Below are 12,001 nucleotides of genomic sequence, written 5' to 3'. Positions count from 1 at the left end.
GAAAGGGAGAGGGAAGGAGGGAGGGGAGAGAGAGAAACTTCCCAAGTGATGCGAAACAGATGAGCTCCTGCCTGGGTCACGTTTGCTCCCCTGCCCTGATGTGAAGTGACGTCAGCACTTGCATAACCTATCGTCGTCAGAGCGAGCGGGACAGGGAGAGGGGCCTTCCCTCTCCCTCCCCTCCCTCCTTCCCCCTCTCTGTCGGGACAAACTTCCATCAGGATTATGCAAAACCCATGCCCGAGGAGCTCCTGGCCGATGCGACACCTTTCCCTCCGCGTGCCACCCCATCTACATACCCCAACATATGGAAAGCTCGCAGGCCCCTGCGCCTATAGGAGCTGATAAGGCATTAGTTTTCAGCAATATTTACAGCACCGCTTTTAATACACACCAGATGGTTCGCGACGAGGCTGCCCCAGCCAGCGAGCTCCTCGGTTTTTACTCAGCAGCATTTTGTTACAATTATACTCCATGCTGAGACCAATTTTATTGGTGACCTATTTTTTTTTTCATATTTGCAGCATTTTATGTTAAAAAAAAAAAAAAAAACAACCAACCCTTGGCACAGGGGCAAGGCTGAGGGAGAGGCAGGAGCTGCCTCCGGGTTGCAGGTAGCTCTCCTCATCTTCAGCAGTCAGACGCTCCTGCCCGTGTGTATACATGTGTGCACAGATAAATAATACATACGCATATTTATTCATTATATTTGATCAATAACGCTCCTATTTGTTAAACCTCAATTGAGTGCGCTCGCCCGCCTGATAACAAACATCGCAGGGCGATAAATATTGCATACGGTTAATTATTATGCCAATGCATTACGCCTCGCTCCTCTTATGTACTCAAGCCCCTCGTAAAACTCCTCGCAAACACGAACATCTCCCGCAGATATTTTGCTGCAGAGAGGGAAAAACCCAGCCCCGTGAAGTCTCTGGGAATTCTTAAACATTGACAGGAGGAAACTGTGGCTAATACATTCCTGCGAGCTAAACGCTCTGCTGTTAAGGAGAGAGAGAGAGAGAGAGCAATCCTTGCCTAGAAAACATCCCAGGGCTTTTAATCCAGTGCCCGGGATATGTTAGCACGTCGTGCAGAGAGCTACAGCCGGGATCGCGTTTTTTTTTTCGTGGAGTTTTGCGACCCCCTTTTTACTGTACAGCAGAGAGCCCGGTTTCGGCGTGGCTGTGTAAATAGCCAATTTACTCCTTCGCAGGTGTGTTCTCCCCGCACAAACGCTTTCCCCACTTTTATAGGAACTCTTAAAAAAAAATTTTTTTTTTTTTTTGCGTCTCCTGCTAAAATCACAGATGTTTATTTTATTGATATAACCTATACCTTGGTTACGCCGAGAATAATATGCCTCAACTAACAGTCATTTAGCAAATAACAGAGGCGCTCTGGATGCTTTCCAATGTTACACATGTACTTGGTCATAAAATGATATGTGAAAAAAATTAACATCTGCTTTCCTAAAATAAAGTGTTGCAAGTAGCTTTTTATGAATGCTTCCCTCATTTTAAAAAGAAATATGTAGAGATAAACTGGCATCCATATGTATAGCATATTTATAATGGTTTTAGGATTTGAAGGTAGCTATTCATTGCATAAGCCATTTAGAACTGACGTTTTAAAAGCTACTTAACCTCAGACATCCTTGAATCTTAAAGACGGATTCCCAACGACATTATTTAAAGAGGAATTTGCTGTAATTTAATTGCATATCAAGGCGGAACTGTGCACAGGCATAGCCCCGGATGCTGTGTTTAACACCGCTCCAACTCAGATTTTATTTACCTGCGTCCTCAACACGTCCTCCCCTCTTCCCTTCAGACCAGATGCCCGGGAGGCGCGATCCAGCTCCCTCCTCGTTCTCCTTCCTCCGCTCCCACCTTTCTCCCGGGGACCCAGGCGATGCTTCCCGGCGCTGCTCACACCCGAGCTATTTCACCAAGCTTTTGTCCTTTGTTTGGGGAGAGGGGGATCGGGATCTACAAACACCCTTGTCTTTTTACCATTTCTGCAATAAAAGGCCAGAGCCTTTCCCGGAGGAGCCGCCGGAACGTTTGGCAGATGCTCTCTGCACCCAAAATGACCCTCTGATGCTTCCCCCCAGAAAGGCGCTCCGATATGCTCCCCCTCGCTTTGCCCTGCCAGAAGTGAGATGCCAAAACCTGCCGAGTCTGGGGGGGTGGTGGGACACCCCATAAGGCGACCCCCGGCCGGGGCTGACCCCCGGGGCTGCAGCTGCACCTCGGGGCTGAGCCCGCGTGGGGCGGCCCCGGCGTGGGGCCGGGGCATGACGGGGCGGCGGGGGACACGCCAAATCGCAGCCCCACTTTATCCCACCCCAGATGTGGCGTCTCGGGCGGACCCTCCTCACTGTCCCCCAAAGCCCGGGGCCTACCCTGCCCTGCTTCTCAAACCAGGGGTAGTAGGGACGGGGGAGGGCTGCTGCCCCCTCCCCAAGGGGTCCCTGTGCCCCCCCTGTGTCTCTGTGCGTGGGGGGCAGAGTCGGCCCGCCTGCTCCGTGGGTGCAGAGGAGAGAGGTTAAGGAAACGGCCCTTTTCTGAGTGACAGGGTGCTTTTTTCTTTGCCCCCCCGCCTTTTTTTTTCTCCTTTTTCCCCAAAAAGCCGACCAGAAAACCGCTGCTAAGGCGGGCGGAGGAATTTCCAGCGCCCCGCAGAGTCCCCCTGCTCCTCGCTTTGCTGGGGTGGTCGGTTCCCTCTGCCACCGAGGCTGGTCCAGGGAAATGCGGGCTTGGGGGTCAGCAGGGAAAAGTCATGTACAATTTCTGGAGAGAAAAAAAAAGCAAAAAAAACACCCAACCCCCTCCCCACCAACTCTGCCTGGATTGGTAAAAATCATTAAAATATGTTAAGTGACATGAAGTTTGGATTTATGTGGACACACCGGACAGAAAGTGGACAGAGCCAGCGGGGAGAGTCACGCTTTAAGACAGGGGGTCTTTATTTAAAGATGGTGTATTTATGGGGAAAGAAAGGGAATATCTTACAAAGCTCTCACTATACCCCCGATAACAAAACCTGTCACATCTTTACTTCTTGCTAGAAAAGAGCGAATGTCCTCATTTGAACATCTCTAAAGTGATTATTAGATGCCTCTCTGAGAAATCAGTTTGTGAGACCGAGCCCGGAACACACACACACACACACACACACAAAAAAAAGGGAAAAAAAAAAAAAGGGAAAAAAAAGGGGAAAAAAAGAGAGCGAGAGAGGAGAGAGAGATTTGTTCACACTGTGTCCATCTCTTATTTTACCTTCTCAATACCGCTGGAGTATGCCTCTGTCCGCACTCTTACTGAAGGACCTTTCGTTAATATAAACAACCCTTGCTTTAAAATAAAAGATTTGCACCAAGGGTGGAAAAAAGGGGGGAAGAGTAACAAAGTCAGCTCACAGTTTTAAAAAAATATTATCATTATTTTTGCCCCCCCTCCCAAGATGTGAGAACTTTTTTTTCCGAGAGTGTGAAACGAAGGACACAAAGACAGTATATCAGTGAAAAGAAGAAAGTGGCCTTTTAATGAGAACTAAAGAAAACCAAAACGTAGATGAAATGTACCGTAAAAGCTGCTTCAAAGTACAGTCTAATTCCCCTGAGTTCAGCCATCAGATAGATTTAGTAATTGGGAGTTTACTGCGCAGAGGTAAGGCAGCATGGTATGGATAACCCTGTATTTCTCCCCTTCAATAATTATAGAGACGTTTCACGGACTGTCTCTGCACAGAGCCATGAGATACTAGGGACCTCTTACTCCTGCAAGTGAAGGAAGAGCCAGTCATCACCATAAAAAAAAACCCCAAACTACCTGCATGCTCCAAGTTAAAATGATTTCCCCCTTCTCTAATTGTGCTCCTGGCTGCAGAGGGACTCTAGCAGGGGCGATAACAGCATCAACTCGCTGCTGCTACCTTTATTGGTGTTTGCTTCTGTGCCTGGCTTTCATTTTGTCTGTCTTTTCTGACCTTAGCTTTTGCTGTATCACAAAAAGTCTCCACAAGTAGCAGAGCGATAAATCCAACCAAAAATAAGACAGATTTCCTCATCGATGTGTAATAAAGTTAAAGGACATTGTTTTGTCAGACAAGCGCTAAGTAGAAAATAAATCTTTGGGTCTGGGGAAACAAAACGGAGTGCTGTTGGCATGTGTGTAAATTTACTTTTAAAAGCAATAAATCAATGTTAAATTAAACAGCTGGGCTCCCTATCTCGGAGAAGGTTTCAGGTTTAAGCAAACCTCGGCGGAGGGGTGCAGCGGGACACCCCGAACCCCCAGCCCTGCCCGGGGTGCGAGCCCCCCGCCTCCCTGCCCACCGGCGCAGCCCCGGGAGCTGCTGCCTGCCGGGGCGGGGGGGGGGGGTGTGTGCAGCCCGGGGGGTGGGGGAGCACCCGGTGTCACCCAGCCCCCCCCGCTCCTGCCCGCGGGTGAGGGGCTGCCCGCAGAGCCCGCTCGCCTAGCTCGCGCCGGAGCCGGATATCGCGACCTGCCGAAATATCCCGATACTGTCATTAGCCATGTGCTAATTTCACCGTTCCCGCACCGCGAGGCAGAGGCACGGCATCCCGGTGCCGAGGGGCAGGAATCCCTGCTTTTCCAGCCAGGACTCCCCGACTGGAGGGTGGTCGGCAGAGAGTGTGAGGAGTTGGGGGCACTCGCCACCGCGGGACCGCGGGCGCCGCTGGGCTCACCAGGGTCGGGGTCTGCCTCCAGAGATGCTGGGAGAGGTGGAGAGGGGGAAAGGAGGGGGGAAACGGGGAAGAGGGAAAGGGGGGAAGGAGGGGAGACAAGGGGAGAATGAGAGAGAGGGAAAGAGAAAGAAGGAAAGAGAGAAGGAAGGAAAGAAGGAGAGAAGGAGACGAAAGAGAGGAAGGAAGGAAGGAAGGAAGGAAGGAAAGAAGGAAAGAAAGAAAGAAAGAAAGAAAGAAAGAAAGAAAGAAAGAAAGAAAGAAAGAAAGAAAGAAAGAAGAAAGAAAGGAAGGAAGGAAGAAAGAAAGAAAGAGAAAGAAGGAAGGAAGGAAGGAAGGAGAAAGAAAGGGGAAAGGAAGGAGAGAGAGAAAGAGAAAGAGAGAAAAAGGAAGAAGAAAGAGAAGAAAAAATAAAGGGAGGAGAGAAAGACAGAGGGAAAGAAAAAAAGAAAAAGATGGAGAGAGAGAGAAAAGAAAGGAGAAAGAAAGAAAGAAGAAAAGAAAGAAGGAAAGAAAAAGAAAGTAAGAAAGAAATGAAGGAAGGAAGAAAGAGAAAGAAAGAAAGAGAGAAAGAGAGAAGGAAGAATGAAAGAAGAAAGAAAGAAGAAGGAAAGAAAGAAGCTAGAGACCTGCGATAACACTTTAGCACGCTGATGTAGACACAACATGAATCAATAAGTTATTAAAACCCCCAAACAACAAAAGCAATGCCGCAGAAGAGAAAACGGGATGGTTTTCTGTTAGGAAATATCTGTACGCGATTGAAAATTTTGAAATAATCGAGTGAAAATTTAAAAGGACTTGACAATAAAGGTATTTTAATAGATAGGCGTGCATTGCTGTTAGTAATTTTCTTCCAAGCACCCGGGCGAAGGGTTTGCCGTGACTCCTCCGCGGTGCGAGCGCCGGGGCTGTGCTCCAGGACCCTCCGGTGCCCGCACCCACCTGCGCCTTGGCTCGGTTTTGCAGAAATCACTCGAACACGACGTAGAAGCATTTTTTTCCCCTTCTTTTTTTTTTCTCCTTTTTTTTTTTCTTTTTTTTTTTGTGTCCCTGTGATCCCTTCAAGTCTCAGAAATAAAAGGTGACCCTTGACGGGACGGGAGCCCGTCATTTAATATACCCTGCCTTTGTTATGCTCTCTTGGAGAGGAGGATCTAAATACCCAGCAAAGTTTGTCCGCCGGTTTGTTTGTTTGCAGATAAGGACATCGCCAGTTTCTCGGTTTCACCCAAGGCTGCTGCTACTATCGGGTGACACCCAAAGCCGCCTCTTTGGTTCCCCTTGACAAACCCCCGTGGCTCCGCACCCCTATTGCTCCATAGCTCCTCACGAGAACGCCAAGAACACGTTTTATTTGCGTATTTTTATGTTTTCCCCAGTAGAAGGAGGTGGGACGGCGGGTCCCGGAGGTGAACAGCCAGGTGCGAGCCCCTCGCCCCCCACCCGCACCCCCCCCAGCGCCCAAATCCGCGTGTGGCGGGGCGCGTCCACAGAGAACTGATTAACAAAAAAGACGGAGAACTAGATTATCCTAATGAAGAGGCGAACAAATGAAGGACGAAGCGGAGCGCTGCCTTCGGAAGCCTAGCGGGGCTTCCCCCCGCGCCTCCCCCGGCCCCCGGGGCCGCCGCTGGGCAGCGCCGACCGCTCTGCTCCCGCTCCGCGCCCGCGGCCCCGCTCCGCGCCCGCTCCGCGCCGCTTCCCGCGCCGCTTCCCGCGGCGGGGACTAGATGGCGCTCCGCCTCGCGGGACCCGCCACGCCGCCGGCCCACGCCGCCGCGGCCAGCACCGCGCCCGCGCTGGCATCCGCGGAAAACCCCGCGGGGGGCAACGGGGGGCGGCGGGCTGGGGCGGCGGGGGGGGGGGCCTGCGCCGCTCGGTGGGTCGTTGTGTGCCGCGGGGGGAGGGGGGGCGAGGTCCTTCACGCCCACGCGTGTCCTAAACCACCCAGTGAATTACCCCAGGCCTCCCCGCACCCGCCCGCGGGCACGGATCCGCGGGCTGAGGCTGGTTTGCCGCCGGTGCCGCGGAAAAGGGTCCGCGGGTCTCGTTTCAGCAGGAATATAATCACGTCATCCGCAGTTAGCCGCCGTGTCACTCCGTCATTAACCCATCAAAACAATTATGACGCATTCAGAGTGCAAGTGCCATAAAATCAAATACGGGCCTTTGATCTTTCCAGGGCTGTGAGGCTTTCTGTGTATTTTTTATTATTTTTTTTTTTCTCCGAGCCAATACCCGAGATAAAGATGGATAACGCTAAATAGCGGAGGGGGATTATTTTCCAAATTCACCCCTCGCCCTGTCAGGGTTCCATTACAATCCCCCTATTTAAAGACTAAACGTCAGTTTTATGCAGAAGAAATCATCTTCCTGCAGGACAGATATTAAAAAAGTTACTGTGGGAGATAAAACTAACAAAGAGTGAATTAGGCTTTAGACCATACGTCTGCGGCGTGATCATCACTTGTTGTTATTACTGTTATTAATGGAACCGGGAGGATTCCATAATTTGCATTATTCCTGCGATACCTTGCGGAAAGTGGCCTATGAGCCGGGTAAAAGAAATAGTAAGCAGTGAATCACCAGACGCTGCCTCGCAGACAAGGCGGGATGGGGAGGATGCTGAAATTGCTCATTTGAACTCATTTTCTCAGAAACGTGGCAGCTCCTTTCTCCGTGGGATGAAACCGAAGGCGTTTGAGTGGCCTGATTGGTAAACTTTATTAGGGATTTTTGGATGGGATTATTCGGATGTGGTGCCGTGGGATCTTTGTGGAGTCTCTCCCTCTCTCAATAGGTGTTAGGCTGTAACTAGGAGGCGCTGAAAACCTAAGGCGGAAAATTTACAACTTGATCAGCTCCAAACCACACACACCAAAAAAAAAAAAAAAAAAAAAAAATCTGCTACTGTTGCAAACATATGTTACGGATTAAGTTAAGCAAATGGCTCTAGTTTTGCAAGGTTGAAAGCCGATAATGAAAACTTATATGCTAAAGAGTTTGGCTTTTGTTCTAACTCCAGTTACTTAAACGCTAACAAATACCTTCTACCTTTCCGGGAAATTAAAAAAAACCCAAACAATAAAACTTCACCTAGCTGGGAAGGGAGCCCTGACAATCGCCCTGCTGCCGGAGCTGTGCCTACCCTGAGCTTTGAATTTCTCGCTAGCTAAGCTTGGCCAGGTATTCGTTTCGGGGAAGAAATACGAGAGGTCTCGGTGCTTTCCCGGTCGCCAAGCGGGTCGGGGGCCGAGCCAGTCCCCCTCTTCATCGCGGGGTGTCACGCCAGAGGGGCAAGCACCCCGTTTCCCCAAGAATTGTCAACACCTTAGGAGTTTGGATTTGTTTTTCTTTCCCCTCTCTCTCTCTTCCCTCCGCAGCGCAAAATTCTCACGGCAGCCTTAGCTACCGCTCCCTTCGCTGAGGAAGACTGCGGCGAGGTGTGGGCTTTCAGGAGGAAAGCTCCATCCCAAATCCCCCCCCCCCCGGAGTTTGCCCCCTCTGATCTCCCCAGGTGGGAAGGTGCGGCATCCCTGGAGACGCCGCATGTCGCGACCCGGCGACAGGACAAAACCCCGCCCGAAGTTAGGGCTGGTCCCCCGGAGCCGTACTGGTGGGGCCGAGGGGGAAGCATGGATGGTGGGTCAGTGGGCTGCGGGATGGGGAGGAGGACCCCCGCCTCCCCGCGGGACTGGGAACGCGCAGGGACTTTCCTCCCCCTGAGCAGGCAGCGTGGATGTGACATTGACAAATGGCCGAAAGACGGGAAAAGTCATTTCAAACGACTTTGAAGGGTTAGAGGAAAAGAGGGCGAGGAAAGCGCAGGGGAGGTCTCGGGACTCCTCCTCGGGCGGGGGAAGATTTGTTTATTTCTTTACAAAGAGAGAGGGGAAAAAAAAAATTCTTAAAAAATGGGAATAAAATACATTTACTCTATTCTTACGGGAAACTTTGTGTGCTCCCCAGACGGAGGGGAGCCCAGGCGGGGAAAAAAGCGTTTGAACGACCTTTCCTTCCCGCAGAGCGCGGCCAAGCGCGCCCGGTTCCGCGTGGGAGGGGGGCCGCGGTCACGGCCACTCACGGCGGGTGGGCAACGCAGGGGGACGCGGGGAGGGCGGCCGGAGCCGCTGACTCCACGACTTGGGATGAGGGGCAGAGGCGGACACGGTCCTGGGAAGGGAGACAGAGCAATAGGGACCTAAAAAAAAAAAAAAATCCAACCCTCAAAAAATCCCAAACCCCTCAAACCACCAGAAAACGCAACTAAATCTGTGCATTAGGGGTCAAAATCCAAAAAGTTGGGATGGATGCTAACGAAACTCCAACGTTTGCATTTGCTTGCGAAGCTCTCGGAGAGTCCAGGGCTCGCTGGAGGTCTGGGGGTGCTTTTTCCTTGACCATAGTAAAGGCGCAGAGTGGAAGCCAGCTCTATTTCCGTCTACCCTTAAAAAAGAAAAAAATTTTAAAAAACAAGAAAGAAAGAGAGAAAGCAAGGGGAAAAAAAAAAAAAGAGAAGGAAGGAAAAGAAATTGAAAGGAAAAAAAACCCTATTCTAGGTGAGTATTCAGCACTGCAAAAAGTATTTAAACCCCCGGTTCCGTGTGCGTGTGGCGAAGCCTTTGATGCAGGCGAATCCCTCTCTGCCGAAGTCGTCGGGCGAAGCCCCCCGCGCTGTGGGGAGCCGGGGGCGGCGGGTTTGTGCAGCCAAAACTCCCGCGGCGGGGGTCTCACCACGGGTGCTGGGTGAGGTCCCGGCCCCCGGGGGCAGCCAACACCCCTCCGCGGAGGTCTGGGCTGCTGGTGGCTTGAGTCAGGGCCGGGAGTCACCGGGGCGTTACCTCGGGACCACCCCCGTGAAGCCCCTAAACGACAAGGGGAGGGGGCAAGGACCAGCCGGGCGGCCCCCGGCCAGCCTCGGCGGCGGGACTGTGGGGCTGGGGGACAGAGCAAACGGATTCCCGGGCCCCCGACCCCTCCAGCCGGCCCTGCGTCGGGAGGTGGCCCGGGAGGGGCCCCACGCCCCACTCCGACCCCCTCCAGAGGGGTACCCGCACCCCGCTGCTCTGGGGCCGGGGGAGCGGCGCTCGCTGTCCCTCCAGAGCGGGGGGCGAGGGGGGGTCTTATACACCGGGGCTCGGCCCCGGCGGGGCCGGAGGCTGCTCACACAGCCGCGGGACAGCTCCGACACCCCCCCGCCCGGGAGGCGAGCTGCACCGGGAGGAGCGCAGGGAGAAATCAACTTTTTCCTCTTTTTTTTTCTTTTTTTTCCCCTCTCCCCTTCCTCTTCTTCCCCTGCCCGAGGAAGAAGAGTTTCTCCCCGCCACCCTCGGCTCTAGGTGTGCGACAACCAAGTGACCGAGCAGCACCGTGCGGACCCCCATCACCCCTCCCCGAGGGGCGTCCCGGGGCGGGGGGGGGGGCGGCGATCCCGACACTCCTGGAAGATGCTCGTCGGTGCCTGGGGGCGGGTGGTGGGCTGCGGGGGGGAGACCGTCCCCCCGGGGGGGGGCGGCGGGGGGGCGCGGGGACCCCCCGAGCCCCGGCGGCGGCGGCGGCGGCAGCGCTGTCCATGGTGCTGGGCCCGCCCCGAGCGGCGCCGGGCCCCGGGGAGGGCGGAAGGGGGGCGGGAGGGAGCGGGGGGGGGGGGGCCGAGAGACCCTGGGAAGGACGGCACCCCGCCCGGTAGTCCCTGTCGCGACGGCGGGGCCGCTTTTCGGGAACGGTCCTGGGTTTGAGTTAGCGGGTGGAGGTGGGGAGCCCACGGGAAACACGGCGATAGGCAAGGCGCACCCCCACCCGCAGTGTCCATCGCTCTGGCGCTGCCCCAATCCCCACGAAGAGACAATGCACGCTAAATTGGCGGAAAATACAAAGGAAACTATTTATAATCCAAATCTTCATCATCATCATCATCAAAAACATCCGAAGTGCACGTAGAGAGGTGTGCGAGGGGGAGATCATGCCCCCCCCCAGCCAGCCCCCGACCCGAGAGCGGATCAAAGGCTGGATCTTAAGCGAATTAGCAAAGAAACTCGGTGGGAGCGAAGGCAGAAGTCAGGCGTGTGGGAAAGGGAGAAGGAGCAGGGAACGCCGGCGAAAGCCATCAGTATTTAGAAGTTCCGTGTAATCTTAGAGGCTTTCTCCACAAAACGCAGGCAAAAAGGACCGGGCACAATATTGGGAAAGAAGCTATTTTTGTACCTGCGTCTTGCAGGGGAGACAGGGGGACCCTTCACATCAAGGGCTTTACTCTAGAACACAAAACAATATCTCATCGTTTGGCGAGTCGAGGTTAGAAAGAGAAGGCGTAAAGCGGTCCCGGGAGGAGGGGAGATGCACGGGAAGGTTATTTGTCTAATTGTGTCGGAGATAGCAGCTTTAAAGGAGTTTGAAGGCAGAATTCTGGAGAAGTCCTTTGCCAGGCATGAGGAGATTAGGTAGGGCGTGAGTAAAGAGAAATGGAAACGACAAAAGGAGACGACCCAGGCCTTTCCTCAGAGGGGTCAGCTCTCTCCTGCGCCGCGTTTAGTGGGAAATAACTGATGCTATTGTCTCCGCCGGGATAAACCAGCCTGCAGAACCCTCCCCCGGAAAGATTCATATTTACTTGACCCCGGTTGAGGGGTGCGGGGAGCGGGGTGTGGAGGGGTATTTCAGTGGCTCACTTCAATCCGCCGCCGGGTAGGGGATGGCCGGGCGCGGGGTCCCCCCGCGGGTCTCCTCTCCGGGTCTCCCCGGAGGGAGCGGCCGGCGCCGGGCGGCTCCTGGCCCCGCATCCCCCGGCCCCCCGGAACCCCGCGCCGGCGGCCAGGCGAGGGGTGCTGAAGAGACTCCTGTCCCCCAGCACTGTTTTTATTTCCCACTCGTGTTTCACCTTGTTGCTGCAAGGCGAGGAGGCGGTGCGAGGCCGGCGTCTGGAAATCACTCGGGAGTCAAAACTTCCCCACGTAACTCCCGCAAACTTCGCGGGTGCCAGTCTGTGCTGGGAACCCACTTCCCCCCTGGAAAACGCTTCTCGGGTTGATGTTGATGAAAGAAGGAAAAAACCCAAACCCAAACAAACACGATAGGATAACAGAAACGCTTCTCTCCTCCCGACTCGCAACCCACGCAGTGCCGTGGGGCTGCGCGGTCCTTGCAAAGCGCTGCTCTCCCCGCCCACGGGGTCAGGAGATCATTGCCGCCTATGTCACTTGAAATAAGTCCCTTTTAAAAAACCTTTCTCCTTCCCAAGAGCTTAGAGGGACCCAAGCGCAAGGCTGCAAACCGTGGGGACTCCCC

Source organism: Calonectris borealis, chromosome Z (assembly GCF_964195595.1).
Source record: "Calonectris borealis chromosome Z, bCalBor7.hap1.2, whole genome shotgun sequence".
Classification (NCBI taxonomy): domain Eukaryota; kingdom Metazoa; phylum Chordata; class Aves; order Procellariiformes; family Procellariidae; genus Calonectris; species Calonectris borealis.
The sequence above is the reverse complement of the archived record's forward strand: the minus strand, read 5'-3'. Positions refer to the sequence as shown.